Source organism: Oryctolagus cuniculus, chromosome 15, assembly GCF_964237555.1.
Source record: "Oryctolagus cuniculus chromosome 15, mOryCun1.1, whole genome shotgun sequence".
Classification (NCBI taxonomy): domain Eukaryota; kingdom Metazoa; phylum Chordata; class Mammalia; order Lagomorpha; family Leporidae; genus Oryctolagus; species Oryctolagus cuniculus.
The window spans coordinates 86,262,575-86,281,463 of record NC_091446.1 but is presented as its reverse complement, the minus strand read 5'-3'; the positions used below and the strand labels follow the sequence as shown (position 1 = coordinate 86,281,463).

The following is an 18,889-nucleotide window of genomic DNA, read 5'->3' as shown; positions in this document are numbered from 1 at the left end:
GTTAAAGATTTCCACTGCATTCTTCTGATTTGACAAATTGAATTCTTCATTTCTAATATTTCAGTTTGATTTCTCTTCAGTATGTCTATTTCTTGACAAAATTTTTCATCATCCATGTCATGTATGGATTTCTTTATTGCATGTGTTTGTTTCTAAGTGTTTTTGAGTAATCTTTTCATCATTCCTTTGAATTCTTCTCAGGCATTTCCTCAATATCTTTGTCTTCCTATTCTAATATTGATGTATTATTGTGTTCCTTTTTGGCAGTCATATTGTCTTCATTGTTCATGTTTCTTGTGTTTCTGCATTTATTTTTAGGCATCTGTGGAAACTTGTATTGGTTTTTCTCTTCTGATGGCTTTTAACTTTGAACTATGCATCTGCGGCTTAGTTGAATTTCTGCTCCTGGGGCCAGGAAGCTCTGGTCAGTTCTTGAGAGTGTGGCAAGTGTCCAGGGTGATACCTAATTTGGGCATAAAAGTTCTGCTCTATTGTCAGTACTTGGATGGTATGATCACATCAGCTGGCATAATCACAGCCTCATCTCTCCCATACCAAGGTAATCAATTCCCAAGGTTAGACCACAGGGGCTACACACACCACTCATGCAGGTGCATGGACTCCTTAAAGGATCTGTTCAGAGTTCAGTGTGAGCACAGAACCCTCTTCAATGACCCATTCAGGCACTCAGGGAACTCTGACCCTCTGAAGCCAGGCACAGGGGACTGCCCAGAAATCGAGTTACATCTTTTTCCAAAAGTCCCAAAGCAGTAAGATGTAGATACTCACTGCCACAGGTGCAGAGGTTTCATTCTCAGCCCCAGGAGTGTGCACCATAAATGGACAGAGCAGGCACATTCCCAGAGCCAGTTGCCTGTTGGTGTTCTGTCTTGGCAGTGTGAGTCTGGGTTCCTGTGATAGAGTAGTGGGTGGGGAGTGCCTCACAGACCTAATGGACATGCAGCCTTCCAGGCCAGATTCAAAGTCAGTGAGGGCCATGGATTTATCCCTCTGAAAAAATTCCTTAGTTGTGCACACACACAGGAGCTACTGCAGCCTCTACCAGCATTATTAAGATGGCACTTCTCCCCTGCTAGTCTCCAGCTGCCCTTGTCAGTTGATGGAGAGAAAGAAAAGTGCTCTCTCCTCATGGGGTTATGTGGGCACCATGCCACCTGCTAGCACTCCAGGCCAGACTCAAAGTCAGGGGGGTCCACAAGGTTATCCCTCAGGCAATATCACCAGTGACATGGGTTGCTGCAGTCTCCTCTCATCTCACTCCCAGAAGATGATGTCTCCTCTGGCCGTTAGATACAAATGTCACTGAGAGTGTCATCATCCACTGTTGTGTCTTTGTTCTGTCCACACTGCTCCACCGCATCTCTTTTTTTGGTAGAATTCTCACTGCAAACATTTCTCCAACTCTTCTGGGAGTGCACTTCCTCCATTTTTAATGTTATTTTCCTGTGGTCAAATTAAGCACACCTTTTCCATATCCACCCATGTTGGATTCATCATTTGTGTGTGTTTAGAAATGGGTTAATGCCATGGCTAGGGCTGGGCCTCAGGTCAGGTTTAGAACGAGGATAAAAGCTATGTCTAGGTTTAGGTTTAGGGCTAGGGCTAGTTATGAATAGGATTAAGATTGCAGCTAAGGTTATCATTCACAATAGGTTTAGGGTTATTGTTAAAGTTTAGAGTTAATTCTATGTGCAGGGCTATTGTTAAGTTTAGAACTACTGATAGGACTATGGCTAGGTTTAAGCTTCAAGCTAGAGCTTGGGTTACCATCAGTATTAGAGTTAGAGGCAGGGTTAGGTTTGTAGCTGGGATGAGATATAGATCTACTAGATCTACTCTTAGTTTTAGGGATTTGATTAGGGCTTGGATTAGGAATAATTTTAGGCTAAGGTGTAGCGTCAGAGCTCCTATTAAGGTTAGGATGTGGTTCACATCACTGCTATGGTCAGGGCAAGAACTATTAGGCTTTGGGCTTGCACTCTGGTTTGGTTAAGCTTTAGGGTGAAGACAGGTGTTAAGGTTAGGGTTAGTTTTCTGGTTAGGGCTGCAACTATGGTTTCTGTTGGGGCTAGGTTTTGTGATACAGTTGTAAAATATGGATTAGGATTATGCTAGCATTAGGCTCTGGGCTTGTGTTGAGGTTAGAGTAAATTATAGGTTTAAGAACAGTGAGAGGATTAAGGCTATGGGTAGGATTATGCTAATATCAAGGCAATTGTCTAACACTGCTATTAGAGTCAGGGTTTGGGTAAAAGTATCCCTAGGTCTAGGGCCATGGTGTGGTATAAAGCTAAGGCTAGGTTTTTTAATTATGGTTTAATTCTGTAATTAATACACAGTTATTCTTAAGTGTTAAAAATTAACTGAAATGTGATCCCTGTTAAACATAAGAGTGGGAATAAGAGAGGGAAGAGATGTATAATTTGGGACATGCTCAAGCTGACTTGCCCCAAATGGTAGAGTTAAAAACATACCAGGGGATTCCAATTCAATCCCATCAAGGTGGCATGTACCAATGCCATCTCACTATTCCAAGTGATCAATTTCAGTTCACAATTGATCATAATGAAAGGACTAAGAGTCAAAGGGAGCACATAAACAAGTCTAGTACCTGCTAACACTAACCGATGAAATAAATAAAGGGGAGAGTGATCCAACATGGGAAGTGAGATACTCAGCAGACTCATAGAATGGCAGATGTCCTAAATAGCACTCTGGCCTCAGAATCAGCCCTAAAGGCATTCCGATCTGGCTGAAAAGCCCATGAGAGTATTTCAGGCATGGAAAGCCAAGACACTCTGGCAAAAGATCTCTGCGAGTGAGATCCCAGTGGAAAGAACAGGTCTTCAAAGAAGGAGGTACCTTTCTCTGAAGGGAGGAGAGAACCTCCACTTTGACTATGACCTTGTCTAAACAAGATAAGAATCGGAGAACTCAGAGGGCTTCCATAGCCTTGGAAACTCATGACTGGTGCATAGGGAGATTGCTGATGCCATAGACAGGAGTGTCAATTGGTAAAGTCAACAACAGGAGTCACTGTGCACTTACTCCTCATGTAGGATCTCTGTCCTTAATGTGCTGTGTATTGAGATTTAATGCTATAATGAGTACCCAAACAATATATTTCACTTTGTGTTTCTATGGGGGTGCAAACTGTTGAAATCCTTACTTAATGTATACTAAACTGATCCTCTGTAAAAAAAAAAAAAAAAAAAAGAAAAGAAAAGAAAAGAAATTATCAACTCCCAACTTGACTCTCACTGGGATTAAACATGACAATAGGTCTGATCTGATTTCATCATCATTTAAAAAAATCATCTATTATTTTTCACTTTATGTTTCTGTGTGGGAGCAAACTGTTGAAATCCTTACTTAATGTATACTAAGCTGATCTTCTGTAAATTAAGATAATCGAAAATGAATCTTGATGTGAATGGAAGGGGAGAAGGAGTGGGAAAGGGGAGGGTAGTGGGTGGGAGGGACGGTATGTGGGGGAAGCCATTGTAATCCATAAATCGTACTTTGGAAATTTATATTCATTAAATAAAAGTTAAAAAAAAAGAATTAAAATTGAGGGAAATTTTAGAATTATAACTAGGATTAGTGTTAGGGCCATGGTTAGGTTAGGGTTAGGTTTTAGCATGTGGTTATTTTTAGGTTTTAGGCTAAAGCTTGGGTCATCATTAGGGTTAGGAGTATGATTAGGGTCAGTGTTATTGCATTTTGATTTAGGACAAGGCCTAGGTTTAGTACTACAGTTAGTGCTGGGGTTAGAGTTGGGTTTTGAGTTATAGTTAGTGCTAGAGTTTTATTTAGGATATGGTTAGGGTTAGAATTCATTCTAAAGGAAGGGTAGGGTTAGACATTTTGTTATTGCTAGTGTTTGAGCTAAGTCTATGATTAGGTTTATTGTGATAGCGGGATTACGGGTAGAGTTAGGTTTGGAGCTTGGATGAGGGTTAAGGTTAAGGCTAGGATTGGTTTTAGAGATAGGTTTTTTGGTATGGATAGGATTTTTATTAGAGTTGTTATGATTAGGGTTAGGATTATGTTTACTGTTAGCACTGGGGTAATGACAGGCTAGGATTATTTTTAGGGTTAGAGTAGGACTTTGCTATGCTTAATGTTCAGGTTATGGTTTGCATTAGCATTAGGCATTGGGCTAGTGTCAATATTCAAATAACTGCTACAGGCATCCTTAGTATTGTGGCATGGTATAGGGTTATGCTTAAGTTTGGAATAGAGTTATGACTAGGGTATGGTTATAATCAATGTTATAGTGAAGTTTTAGCATTAGGGTTACATTTACTGGAGATATTAAAGAAGCCTTAGGGTGAAAGTTAAGTTTAGTTTTAGATCTGAGGAAGTAGCAGTGTTCAGGTTATGGCCAGAAGTCAGTCTAGTATTAGGGGTAGGATTATGGTTATATGATATTTACTGGGAAGGTCTAAGGTTATGCCTGGTGCTAGGGTTAGGATTTGAGCTGGAGTTAGATTGAAGGTGAAGACTAGGCCTAGAATGAGATTTGGGGCTAGGATGGGGACCATGACAGTGTTCAGGGTTAAAGTTAGAGTAGGATTATAAGGGTTAGAGTTGGAGTCTGGATTAGGTCCACATTTACACTTAGGTTTAGTGCAATGGCTGGGACTAAGTTTAGGATTAGATTTATAGCTAGGGTGATAGCAAAGTGTAGGGTTAGTTCTAGAGCTTTTTAGTCTAGGGATATGGCTATGAGTAGAATTAGAACTGTAGCTAAAGTTATATTTAGAGTTATAGATAGGTTGAGAGGTAAGGTTTAAAGGTAGGAGAGGGCTCAGGTAAGGATTAGATTTAAGGTTAGAACTGGAGTTATGACTACAACTAGATTAGAACTAGTATTAGCTTAAAAGTTGGGTTTCTGATGAGGGTTACAATTACTCAGGGTTGGAGTTAGGTTTAGGTTTAGAGTCAGACTAAGGGATAGGGCTAGAATTAGTGTTAACATTTGGGGCAGGACTTGTGTAAAGCTTAGAGTAAATGTTAATGCAGAGATTTTATGAGGGTCAGAGCTAGTGTTAGGTTTAGGTTTATGACTATAGCCTGGTGCAGGTTATTGTTATATTTGGAGTTTGGGCTCAGATTAGCAATAGGGATTGGACTATGGTGAGGTTTAAGGCTAGAATTTTGTTTATAGTTACAGTTAGGATTAGGACATGGGTAGAACTATAACTACATTTAAGTATAGGTCAGTATGGGGGCTATGATGATTGTTGATTCTAGGTTTAGAGATAGCATTAGTGCTGCATCTAGGGTTAACTTTATCATTATGTGTAAGGTTAGGGTGATTGTTAGTTTGAGTTAGGGCCAGGGCTGTGGTTAGGTCTGGGGTTAGCTGTAGAACTAGGGTTATGATTAAGTCTGTATTTTGGTTTCAGTTTTGGCCTAGGGTTAGGCCTAGAGTTAGGTCTAGGTTTAGGTTAGCTATAGGGCTAGCATTAGGATTTTTTTATGTATAAGGGTAGGGAAAGAGCTACTATTAGATTTAGGGTTAATTCTAGAGCTAGCTATGACTAAATTAGAGGTAGGGTTAGAGGTGTTAGGGTTAATGTTATGGTGCCTCAGGGCTTGCTTTAGGGATATATCTATGCTTAGGGTTATGTCTAGGACTATGGTTAGGTTAAGGAGATTAGGGTTGAGGCTAATGTTAGGGTTAGAACAGGCTGTAAGCTTAGGCTTTAAGTTACAGGTTACTGACAGAATATGCTTAGGGCTATGGTAATGTTAGGTATAGAGTTAAATTTAGCTCTAAGTTCAGTGTTGATTCTATCATTAAAGACTACCCTCTAAGACAACAATGTTTAGGATTGGGGATTATATGATGGCTAGGGCTAGGGTTAACTTTAGAGTTAGGTCCAGGGCCTGGTCTAAGGTTCAGATTCAAGGTTATTGCTAGAAAGGGCTATTGGTATAGGGCTTTGCTGGGGTTTAAGGCTTGAGATAAATTCATTACTATGGTTTTAATTAAGATTGGGGTCATGCTTAGAACTATGGTCATGGTTACATTTAGGGTTAGTGTTTAGAAAATGGTTAAATTTGGGGATAATATTTGGACTCTGCTTACTATTAAGTGTTGGGACTGTGGTTTGGGTTATTGTGTCTATTAGGTGTAGAGCTATGTTTATATTTAGGTCTACTGTTAGGGCTAGAGATAGTACTATAATTAGTACTTAAATTAGAGGTAGGATTAGTGATAAGATCAGGCAGAATACTGGGGTTAAACTTGGGTGTGCAGTTAGGCTTAATGTTAGGGCTGGGGTAGGCGCTAAGGTTCTGGATAAGGCTAGGTTTAGGTTTATTGCTAGGATAGGGATAGAGTCAGGGTTAGATTAATACTTAAGGTTAGGGTAAGGGTTAGGACTAGGATTATGGTTAGGTCTAGTTTTAGAGCTAGACATAGTATTTAGGTAGTGTTAGCGTCCATGTTAGCGCTATGGAGATAGTTTGTGTTAGGACACTATAATGGCTATAGCTAGACTACTGTTGGGTATAGAACTAGGATAAAGCTTAGAGAGTTAGGGTTAGAGTTATGGAGAAAACTACAACTAGGTATATTATAGTGTTCATGTTAGAATTAGTCCTATAACTAGGGTTAGGATTATGGCCTGTGGTAGTGGTAGGTTTAAGTTTGGGTTAAAGTTGAGACTAGAGGTTGGGTTAGGCTTAGAGTTATTCCTAGTGTTTAGGTTAGAGTTACATTTAGTACTGAGCTAGAATGAGGGTGAGATTTAGAATTAGGGTTAGGTCAAGGGTAAGGGCTAGGGTTTGGTTTTGGGCTAAGAATTGATCAAAGGCTATATTTATGTGAGAATTAGGATTATGGGTAGAACTAGGGTTAGGTTTAGTGCTAGAGTTATGGCTAGAGCTTGGATTAAGCTGAGAACTAGGGCTAGAATTAGGTTTTGGGCTAGTGATTGAAATATAACTTTGTTTAGGTTTAGGATTAGGACTAGGGTTTTAGGTTTTACGTAGGTCTAGAGTTAGGGTTCAGCTTAGGTTTAGATTCAGAATTAGCCTGGGTTACGGTTACAGTTGGAGTTACTTTATGGTTAGTATTATAAGTGTGGCTTGGATTAGTTCAAGTGCTAGGTTTATAGCTACAGTTAGGGTTATGGTTGGTTTAAATTTAGGGCTTAAATTACATAAAAGGCATAGACTAGGATCAGTAGTGGAGTGAGTATTAGGCTTAGAGATAGGGTAAAAACTAGGGGTAGGTTTTGGTCTAGGGCTTTGTTTATGGTACTGTTAGTGAGAAGAAAGTACTAGGTTTAGAGTTAGTGTTAGATCTATGTTTAGTATTCGATCCATGATTAAGGCTAGAGTTAGAATTTGGATTAAGGTTATTTGTAATTATGTTTAGAATTATTGTAAGTGCCATGTTACCATTAAATTTAGAGCTAGAGCTCTGGTTATGGTTATATTAAGGAGAAGGGATAGCATTAGTTATAAGGCTAAAGTAAATATTAGAAAATTAGAAATTAGAAAATTCTTGCCAGTGTTTAAGTTAGTCTTTGGGTTATAGCCTGGTCTAGGGCTAGATTTGGTGCTGGATTAGGGTTGAATTAGCGTTAAGGTTAGGACTAGCATTAGGCTTGGTGTTATGGATAGGTCTAGGGTCTAGGTAATTAAGGATTATGATTAAGTTCAACATTATGTTTAGGGATAGAGTTGGCTTATGGCTAGTATCAAGTCTAGGGTTTGAGTTACAATTAGGGTTAAGGCCTAGACTAAGTTTAGGATTAGAGTTAGATCAGGGTTAAGGCTAATTTTATGGTTAGAGTTAGGTTTAGGACTAAGGCTACACCTAGGGCTAGGGTTAGGGTTAGAATTTACTGTAGGGTTGGGGCCTAGAATAGGTTTCAGGTTAGTTAAAATGAAGAATAACGTAGGTTTAGGTTTAGGGCTAATGTTAGTGTTAGGGTTAGAGATTACATTAGCATTAGGTAAGGAGTTAGTGTAAGGTTTATGAGTAAGGCTTGGCCTAGGGTTAGGGTTGGGATTAGATTAGGGTTAGGCTTATAACTTGGGTTAGACTTAAAGCGAAGACTGTGGTTAGGGCTGAGATTAGATTGATGGTGAGGGCTAGGGTTATTTTTCAAGCTAGTATTATGGCTATGAACAGGTTTGATACTAGGGATAGCACTATGTTTGGACTTGGACTATGGATGACACTGTCATTGAGACAAGGGTTAGGGATAAAGGTAGGGTGAGTGTCAGAATTCGGCTGGGGATAGTCTTTAGGGTTAGGGTTATGTTCAGAGTGATGGTAAGGGTTAGAAAATTAAATGCTGCAAGTGGCTGCTGTTAGATATTCTAATTCTAGTTCTTCTGGTACTTCAGGCACAGCTACTGTTTCAAGTATGAATAATAACTGGGTTGGAAGCCTTCAAGCTGCATTGTTTTTCAAGGGCAGACAATATGATTAACTATCTGAAAAAAGTCAGTGTTGTCAGCCTGGACTTCTGAACCTCCTTCCTTGTCTGAACTTCACACTTAGCAGCTCTTTTGATTATTGCTAATGTACAGTGTGTTCTCAAGCCTGCAATAAAAGTGTGGGGCTGGCGCCATGGCACAGTAGGTTAATCCTTCGCCTTCAGCACCACCATTCCATATGGGCGCTGGTTCTAGTCCTGGTTGCTCCTTTTCCAATCCAGCTCTCTGCTATGGCCTGGCAAGGCAGTGGAGGATGGCCCAAGTACTTGGGTCCCTGCACCCACATGGGAGACCAGGAGAAAGCTCCTGGCTCCCGGCTTCGGATCAGCACAGCTCTGGCTGTTGCTACCATTTGGGGAGTGAATCAGTGGAAGGAAGACTTTTCTCTCTTTCTCTTCCTCTGTCTGTAACTCTACCTCTCAAATAAATAAATAAAATCTTTAAAAAAATAAAATAAATTTAAAAAGAAATAAAAATGTTTCCTATGCAAATTAGAAATAAAGCCAGGATTTAATTTTTAGGAAACCTATTGTAAACAAATAGTAAACTGGAATTTAAAAAAAGCATCCTTGAAATAACTTTGGGCAACACATAATTTTCTAGTAACATTCATTTTGCCTGTGTTCTCACATTTGTGCTTTTACTGAATTTTTGCATTTAAAGCAATCAGTGAAGCCTCCAAGATGTGTCGCTCCCCCTCTTCGTGGAGGAGCAACACAGGACCCTGCGCTGTTCTTTCATCTGCTCGGCCCTCCCCGGGTTTGCTGCTGGTTCTTCCCGGGTTGGCTACTATCCCTTCCACCTCCGTGGAAGGGCAGTTCCCCCTGGCCGCATTCCCCACTTCCGCAGGGGAGCGGCACACCGCCGGCCGGCTCTCTCGGGGGCTGCACGGGTTCCCTTAGATGTTCCCCATAGATGTTCCTGGTGCATGCCGTCTCTCTCCTCCTTTATAGTCCTCCTCCGCCAATCCCAACTCGGCTGCCCACACGCCGAGCACGCTGCTCTCCAATCAGGAGCAAGTCCTACAGTTAATTGGTTGAACTGGAGGCAGCTGTGCGGAAGCTGTTTACTTCTCTCCCAGCGCCACATTGTGGGAGAGCAGATGCATAGAATAAGTCTTAATTCGAGTAACTTAGTCTAGTCCGGATTGCTCCCCACAGATCCCCCTTTCTTTTTATTTTTTAGCGTTGATACGCGCCTGTCTTCGGTGTCCCACGGCACACACTCTGCTCTACTTGCTAGAGTTGCCACAGGCTCTTACAAGTCCTATCAATCAGGAAAACCGAATCCGGGTCCTCTCTTCGCCATGTTGTGAGGAGGTTTTTAGGCGCTGATGCGTGCCTGTGTTCGGTGCCCTGCAGCGCATGCTCTGCCCGCAGGGGCTTACAAAACCTATCAGGCAAACCGAATCCAAGCCTTCTCATTGCCGTATTGTGGGGGAGACTTATTAGTGTTGGTTTGTGCCTATCTTCGGTGACCTGCAGCTCATACTCTGGTCGAGCTGCTTGCTGGCGCTTACCGCCTTAATCAGGCAGACCGAATCCAAGCCTTCTAATTGCGGTATTGTGGGGAAGCCTTACTGATGTTAATTCGTGCCTGTCTTCGGTGACCTGCGGCGCATAAGCTGCTAGCCCCCGCAGGTGCTCATCGCCTCACTTAATTAGGCAGACCGAATCCAAGCTCTCACATTGCAGTGTTGTAGGGAGGCCTTTCTATTTCTCTATCTCCGGGCATTCCTATTTCTCCCATTTTACTTCTATCTTCCAGCATTCCTATTTCTCTTTTACTTCTAAACTTCTGTTTCTCTTATCCCTGCGGCTTTCCGGCGGCGCTCGCCCCGAGGCTGCTTCTCAGCACCTCGCCCCGCGGCAGCTTCACGGCTCTGCGCGGCTTCCCGGCGCCTCGCCCCGCCGGCGCCCGCCCCGCGGCGGCTTCTCGGCTCTGCGCGGCTTCCCGGCGCCTCGCCCCGCCGGCGGGTTCCCGGCTCTGCGCGCACGCTCCGCGGTCTCCACGCACTTCGCGCCCGCACCACGGCCTCGCACCAGCCCCGGCGTTCCCCATCTATTCACGCCCCGTGCTCTCTCTGCACGCGGCGGCTTCCGCGAATGTTTCCGCCACCACCGGCATTCAGTCCAAGTTCCCCGGACTAACCTGGCGAATTCCAACCTGGCGGCCCACGTCTCTGCCTCTGGTTCCAGATCTTCGCCTCTTGCTCCCCGGGGTGACTTGAAGAATTCCAAGGTGGCTTATATCTCCGCCTCGGCCTGCACTCGCGGCTTCATCCTCCCTAACATTTTTCTCTACCCGGTATGTTTCCTTAAGTTTTCTTCCAACAATATTCCTCCCTCATTTCTCCTGGCTTCTCCCCACAGTCCGTATCCGAGTCTAAGTTTCTTCTAGGTTTCACTTTCACTTTCAACCTGCAGTCCGTATCTAAGTTTCTTCTTGCTTTCACTTTAAATCCTAACTTCTTTCCCACAGTCCATATCCGAGTCCAAGCCTCCTCCAGGTTTCACTTTCGCTTTCAATCTCCTAGCTTCCCCGCCATAGTCCGCATCCGAGTCTATGAAAGCTTTCACTTTCGCTTTCAATCCTAACTTCTTTCCCACAGTCCGTATCCGAGTCTATGCCTAGGCTTTCAATAGCTTCTTCCGGCACCCTTTTCGTCTGGCTTTTCCCTAGGCTGTTTGCTAGTCTCTCTCTCCGGTAATTTCCCAGTTCTTCCCGTTTCTTCCCTCCTAAGTTTGCTATCCGTCCTAGGTTTCCTATCCGAGTCACGGCATCATTATGTCGCTCCCCCTCTTCGTGGAGGAGCAACACAGGACCCTGCGCTGTTCTTTCGTCTGCTCGGCCCTCCCCGGGTTTGCTGCTGGTTCTTCCCGGGTTGGCTACTATCCCTTCCACCTCCGTGGAAGGGCAGTTCCCCCTGGCCGCATTCCCCACTTCCGCAGGGGAGCGGCACACCGCCGGCCGGCTCTCTCGGGGGCTGCACGGGTTCCCTTAGATGTTCCCCATAGATGTTCCTGGTGCATGCCGTCTCTCTCCTCCTTTATAGTCCTCCTCCGCCAATCCCAACTCGGCTGCCCACACGCCGAGCATGCTGCTCTCCAATCAGGAGCAAGTCCTACAGTTAATTGGTTGAACTGGAGCAGCTGTGCGGAAGCTGTTTACTTCTCTCCCAGTGCCACATTGTGGGAGAGCAGATGCATAGAATAAGTCTTAATTCGAGTAACTTAGTCTAGTCCGGATTGCTCCCCACAAAGATGTAATTGAGAATATCACTGCATTTCTTCCATTAACTTCAGGCACAGTGCTTCCTTCAAGTACAATTCATTTTCACAGTTTTTCGAGATTGCATGTGTATTGCTTATTAAGGACTGTGTTTAAAGCTGAGGATCCATTTCTCTCTGTCTCTCTCTCTCTCATTGTCTAACTCTGCCTGTCCAAAAAAAAAAAAAAAAAAGAAAAGAAAAAAAAAAATGGCCGGCGCCGCGGCTCACTTGGCTAATCCTCCACCTGCAGTGCCGGCACACCAGGTTCTAGTCCCGGTTGGGGCGCCGGATTCTGTCCCTGTTGCCCCTCTTCCAGTCCAGCTCTCTGCTGTGGCCCGGGAGTGCAGTGGAGGATGGCCCAAGTGCTTGGGCCCTGCACCCACATGGGAGACCAGGAGGAAGCACCTGGCTCCTGGCTTGGGATCAGCGCAGTGCACTGGCCGTAGCGGCCATTTTGGGGGTGAACCAATGGAAAGAAGACCTTTCTCTCTCTCTCTCTCTCTCTCACTAACTCTGCCTGTCAAAAAAAAAAAAAGAAAAAAGAAAAAAAAGCTGAGGATCCTTTTTTTCCCAGGAAAAGAAACATTGTAAGTGAGTCTTGGTGTGTACCACAATTGTGCCCTGTGCACCAGCTTCAGGCTTATCATATCTTTCAGATATTATGCATATATAATGTAATGCTTACTAAGAGCATATAATGTAAGACAAGCATTAACCTAAGTTAACAGGAAACATAATGGTTAAGTCCATACTGATCTAGATATAAACTCATTTCCTTGAGGGAAATTGAGACAAAATACTTCTTTTCAACAATATTCTTCCACTATATTCTCACATTGCATACTTATTATATAATAAGTCCCATGTACATAAAGCAATCAACAAACATACAGAGAAAATTCAATACAGCAAATGTGTTCTAAATGAGAAGCTAGTTCAATTCCTTCAAATAATTTCAGGCACCAACACGATGTTTGAAACACTGGAAAAACATTGTTTATTATGACTTTGGTAGTTAAAGCACAAAATTCAATCTTTCTAAGGAAAAACAATGTTGTTAGCTTGCTCTAATCTGTACTACAAATCTATTCCCTGTGCCAACTTGAGACATAATATATCTTTCATTATGTATGTAGAGTGTGTTTCTTTATTGGAATAAAGTACAATGTTAACAAGCACAGTTTTAATACAAACATTCCTATAAGTTGGAAGTAAACCTCATTTTATAGGTTTATACTAAGCTAGTAGAAACTCCATTCCTTGATATTACTTATGCAAAACACTCCTTTAAAGTAATTCATTTCTGCAGCAATGTCATGTTTGTATGCTTTCTGCACATTGATGCCTATGTATACAAACTAACACATGAACATCCATAGAAAACTGAATATAGCAACCATGTCTCCTTGAGAAACTAAAACTATTCCTTATTATAACATCAACTTCAGTAGCTTGTTAAAGTAATGTATATCTACATGATGTCTGAAGCATCAGAATTGTATTTTTCATTTGGGCCTTTGCAGCTAAATTAGTGGAAATAATCTTTCCCAGGAAAAGTAAGATTTAAATCTGCCCTATTATGTACTGTTCATCCATTTCTTCTGCCAATTATATTCATAATACACCTTTCAAATATTCCATATGTGCAGGGTGTTTTCATAGTTGAAAGCACAATGCTTATGAAGTACATATGGTGTTAACACAATCATGCCCTTATGCTGGCAAAAAAAAAAAAAAGATTTCAAGCTCATATTTAACAAGATGTAGACTCCATTCCTTGAGAGAAGGTTAAGCAAAATTATCCTGCCCAAAAACAATTATATCAATTGCATTCTGACATTAATGCATGTATTGTGATGTATGTATAAAGATCAGTGAACACATAGAGAAAATGTTTGAAGTGAATTCTGGGGGAGCAGCCATAGTTGCAGATGGGCAATGACAATGAGTGGCTCTGGCTCTGCTTTCCGTGTCCTTCAACACTTCAATATTAGAATATGAAGATGAGGAGATTGATGAAATGCCTGAAATGGAGCTAAAATCTTTAATCATAGAATTATTCAGAAGCAATGAGGAATTGCTTGTCAGACTTTTGCTAAGATCAAGTGTGCTGAAGCAATGAGGAGCAACGTCAAGTATCAAAAAATTCATACATCACATGAAAGAAAAATTGAGATTTTGAAGAGAAATCAAAATGAAATATTAGAAATGAAAAATTCAACATACCAAATAAAACTACAATGGAAAGCCTAACCAACAGACTTGGGCAGGCAGAAGAAAGAATATTCAAGCAATAAGATAAATGTTTGAAAAATTTCCTGTCGGACTAAAAGAAGAAATTAGAAAACTTAAACACATTGCTGGCGCCGCAGCTCACTTGGCTAATCCTCCACCTGCGGTGCCAGCACCCCGGGTTCTAGTCCTGGTTGAGGTGCTGGATTCTGTCCCTGTTGCTCCTCTTCCAGTCCAGCTCTCTGCTGTGGCCCGGGAGGGCAGTGGAGGATGGCCCAGGTCCTTGGGCTCTGCACCCACATGGGAGACCAGGAGGAAGCACCTGGCTCCTGGCTTTGGATCAGTGCAGCGTGGCGGCCATAGCAGCCATTTGAGGGGTGAACCAATGGAAGGAAGACCTTTCTCTCTGTCTCTGTCTCTCTCACTGCCTAACTCTGCCTGTCCAAAAAAAGGAAAAGAAAACTTAAACACAGTGTTGGAGATTTATGGTATACTATCAAATTTTGAAACACATGGGTCATAGGATTTATTGAAGTCATGGAAAGAGAGAATGGAGTGAAAGGCCTATTTAGGGAAATAATTAAAGATAACTTTACTAATTTGGAGAAAGAAAGGACATTCAAGTAAATGAGGCACATAAAACTCCTTATAGATGTGAAGGGAATATATCATCACCATGACACATGGTAGTCAAACTTTCAACAGAAAAAAGAAGATTCTAAGATGTGCATGAGAGAATCCGAGATTATTTTCCAAGGATCTCGAATTAGACCCATAGCTGACTTCTTATCAGAAACCTTAAAGGTTAGGAGAGAATATAGACATAGTGCAAGTCTTAAGAAGAAAAAAATGCCAATTGTATCCTGCAAAGCTGTCATTTATAAATGAAAGTAAGATAAAGAACCTACACAACAAAGTGAAACTGAAAGAATTTATTGGGCCGGCGTCGCGGCTCACTAGGCTAATCCTCCGCCTTGCGGTGCCGGCACACCAGGTTCTAGTCCCGGTCGGGGCACCAGATTCTGTCCCGGTTGCCCCTCTTCCAGGCAAGCTCTCTGCTGTGGCCCGGGAAGGCAGTGGAGGATGGCCCAAGTGCTTGGGCCCTGCACCCCATGGGAGACCAGGATAAGTACCTGGCTCCTGCCTTCAGATCAGCGCGGTGCGCCGGCCGCAGCGCACCGGCCACAGCGGCCATTGGAGGGTGAACCAACAGCAAAGGAAGACCTTTCTCTCTGTCTCTCTCTCTCTCACTGTCCACTCTGCCTGTCAAAAAAAAAATAATAATAATAATTTATCACCACACCACTTGTCCAGCCTTACAAATGATGCTAAAGAATGGGCTACACACAGAAAGACAGTCATCATTACGAAAGAATGTGAAAGCAAAAACTCTGCCTGTAAAAGTACTAAAGAAATCCAAAGCAAACATATGAATATTTATAGAAAATTGGCAGGGCCAGGACATTACTTATCAATAGTAACCTTGAATGCAAATAGCCTAAACTCTCCAAACAAAGCATACAGACTGAATGGATTAAAAAATAAGACCAAAAATTTGCTGCCTGCAAAAAATACGCCCCACCAAGAAAGATACACACAAACTGAGAGTGAAAGGATGGGAGGTAGAGAAATGGAACACAAAATTGTTGGTGGGAATGTAAATTTGTACATATGTTATGGAAAACGGGATGGCAGTTCCTTGAGCAAAATTAAAATCGAAAGACTGTGTATGTATCCAAAGGAAACAAAATCACTATCTCAATGACATACTGCAACCCCATATTCATCTCAGCATTATTACATTGGCAAGATAAGGAAATGACCCTTGTATCTGTGCACAGATGAATAAAGTGTGATACATACAAGGTAACCCAATTCAATCTTAAAAAGGAGGGAAATCCTTGTCAGAACATGGATCTAAAATTATGAACATGGATGACATGAGATCATGTAATGTAAGACACAGAAATATAAATATCACATAATCTCATTTATTTGTGGAATCTAAGAAATATAAACTAAAGCAGAAAACAGAAGAGTGGTTGCCAGATGCTGAGAGTGAATGAAATAAGATGTTGTCAAACTACAAATTTTCAGTTAAAATAAATTAAAGTCTGGAGATCTACTACACAGCATAGTAACTATAGTCAGTAGTAATTTTGTGCTTGCAATTTCCTAATATTTTAAATATTCTTTAAAAATTAACTATGTAATGTGATGTATATGTTATGTTAGCTTGGTGCTCTTAATCATTTAATAATGATATGTCTGAGGGAACTTCAAAATTTTTGTAGAAAACTTGGATTAAGTGACAATGTAATTTTTTCTGTGAATTTTTAAAAGTTCCTTCATATGTCAAAATATCAGGTTAAGAGAGAATTTATAAGATCAGTTCCATTCACAATAGATACAAAAAAAAGCTTAGAGTAAATTTTACTAAGGAGGTAAAAGATCTTCATGATGAGAATTATAAAATATTAAAGAAATAGAATAAGATGCAAAACAATTGGAAAATTCTTCCATGTTCTTGGATTAGAAGAATAAATATCATCAAAATGCTCATACTACCAAAAACAATTTACAGATTCAATGTGATCTGAATTAAAATACCAATGACATTCTTTTCAGACCTAGAAAAAAACAATGCTAAAATTCATATTAAAATACAAGACCCCTGAATCACTAAAGAAATCTTAAACAAATAAACAACAACAACAAAAAAACAAAGTTGGATGCATCAAAATACCAGAATCCAAGACATCCTACAGGCATTCATAATCCAAATATCCTGGTACTGGCACAGAAATAAGACATGTAGATAAATGTAACAGAATGGAATTCCCAGACATTATTAATCAAGTAATCTTTGACAAAGAGTTAGAATCAATCCCTGGAGAAAAGATAATCTCTTCAACAAATGGAGCTGGGAAAAAGAGATTATTATTGAATTGAACTTGAATTTCTGCTTTATGAGTGAAGTCTGAAAGAATGATAGGGCATGTACCAAGTTTTGGAGACAGGCCTTAGGCACTTTTACATCTCTTACTGTTTCACTGGGATGGGCATCCTCCACCTTCCTCAGTAACCTGTCCCTAGGAAGCCTCCCATTTCCCATCCTAGTCTGGTGAACCATGTTGCCCTTGGCTCCAAGCAAAGGTTGGGTCTATGTACATCGTGTTTCAGGACTATAAGTTTGGGAATGGGCTATGGTAATTTCTCATCCAAACTCATTCTAGGTTACTAATGTCTCCATATTTAAATGCTTAACAATGTATAAAGAAATTGTTTTACATTTTCAGTTTTTACTAGGTGTTCTATGTATTATATAGCTGGTCTCATGAAGATTAGCAACTTAATTGTAAAAATTAGAGGATAAAATGTATGACAAAATGGGGATAGCATCTATCCAAATCAGAAAAAAGTAAAAAAAAAAAAAAAACAGCAAAACCACAATATTACCCCAGGCAAAAGTACACATGAGCCCTTGGGTCCAGGTGTATTACAGGTGTTCCCCATCCTAGTCACCAGGGACAGACTCTTGGGAGCAGAGGTGTTTCCTCTGGATTTTCTTCTCCTTTAGTTCCAACTACATTGGCTCCAACACTGATCAAGGTGTTCTGTACCTTTTATCATAAACACTGGGAGCACAGTGCATCTCACAAAGGATTTCATGGAAAAATTCAAGACACGGTACTTGAATTATCTCTGCAGGCCTTAATAAGTTTGGTTTCCCTGAGAATCATGGAATTTCTGGCACACAGAACTGAGGGCCATGTCCCATAAAAACAGATCCTGCACAACATTCTGTCTCCCCTTGTGACACTCATGTGTCCTCTTCTGCAGTGTCAACAGGAGACAAGATGACAAGATGAATCAAGACAAGATAAATCACGTGTCAACAAAAGACAAGATGCTTGATTGGAGTGGGAGAAAACCCTAAGCTCAATAAGTGCTGAAATAGTAAACGGTTATGGTAATACTCTCCTTAATCTTTTGTTATAAGTATAAATTTAAGCATGGTATGAAATTTTCTTGTTAGATGTCTTTGAATATAACAGTCTAACCTACTGATATAACATTTCATGGAGGAATTCATTATCCCCCCTGTTTGTTGTCTTGCCATAGCAATGTAATATTAAGTTGCCAAATAACTGCCACGTTGAACTTAAAATCAGCTGTTTCCCAGGTGTAAATCTTGAAGTACACATAATTTAAAAACAACATTCTATTACTGCTGAAATAAATGCAACTGCGTATAATTCTTCATCTACCTCTGCAAGTTGTCCCACAAGACTGATAAACAGTGAAGAAACATCTAAAGATATTTGATGTAAATTACTTGAAACTTTTGAATCCTTCCCCAGAAAGTTCAGTTCACACAGCTTAATGTCCTACCTGCCAAGCCTTGGGTTCATTTACAGCTTAGGGTTCTTGTGAATAATAAGTTTTATGTTAATCACAGGAGCAAAGATGGGAAAAAAGCGACTGAATTGAGGGAGACATGAAAGTCACAAACAAAAGAATCAGCCTGGATGTGGTTGTTGGAGATCTGAAGGGACCAGCCACTCTGTGAGATTTCTGGAGATATTTTTATTAAAATATGAGAGAGCAAAAAGCTTATTATTTTCCTTTTTCCTTGTGTTGTTCTGTTGTATAGCAGTGAATACTATGGAATTAAGGAGCCAAATCTGAGAAACATGGTAGCCAAGAAGAGAACATCATGAGCTGCAGAATGAGTTCTAACTAAAGATGGGAGAAAACCCAGGAGCACCCTGAAACACTGCACAGTGGCAAGGGTGTCTAGGAAAGGAGAGGATAAACAACACGTCATGGCAGGGGGTCATTCACCTTCTGGATTAGAACAATGCAAAGGGAAGAGCAAGCTGGAACATCAT

The 18,889-nt window shown here is 41.2% G+C and overlaps 1 long non-coding RNA gene across 2 annotated transcripts in view; it reads right to left on the bottom strand.

Annotated features, from left to right (window-relative positions):
• Nucleotides 1–18,889, bottom strand: part of LOC100359069 (uncharacterized) — a 195,356-nt gene that overhangs the window by 120,843 nt on the left and 55,624 nt on the right. The window lies entirely within an intron of this gene.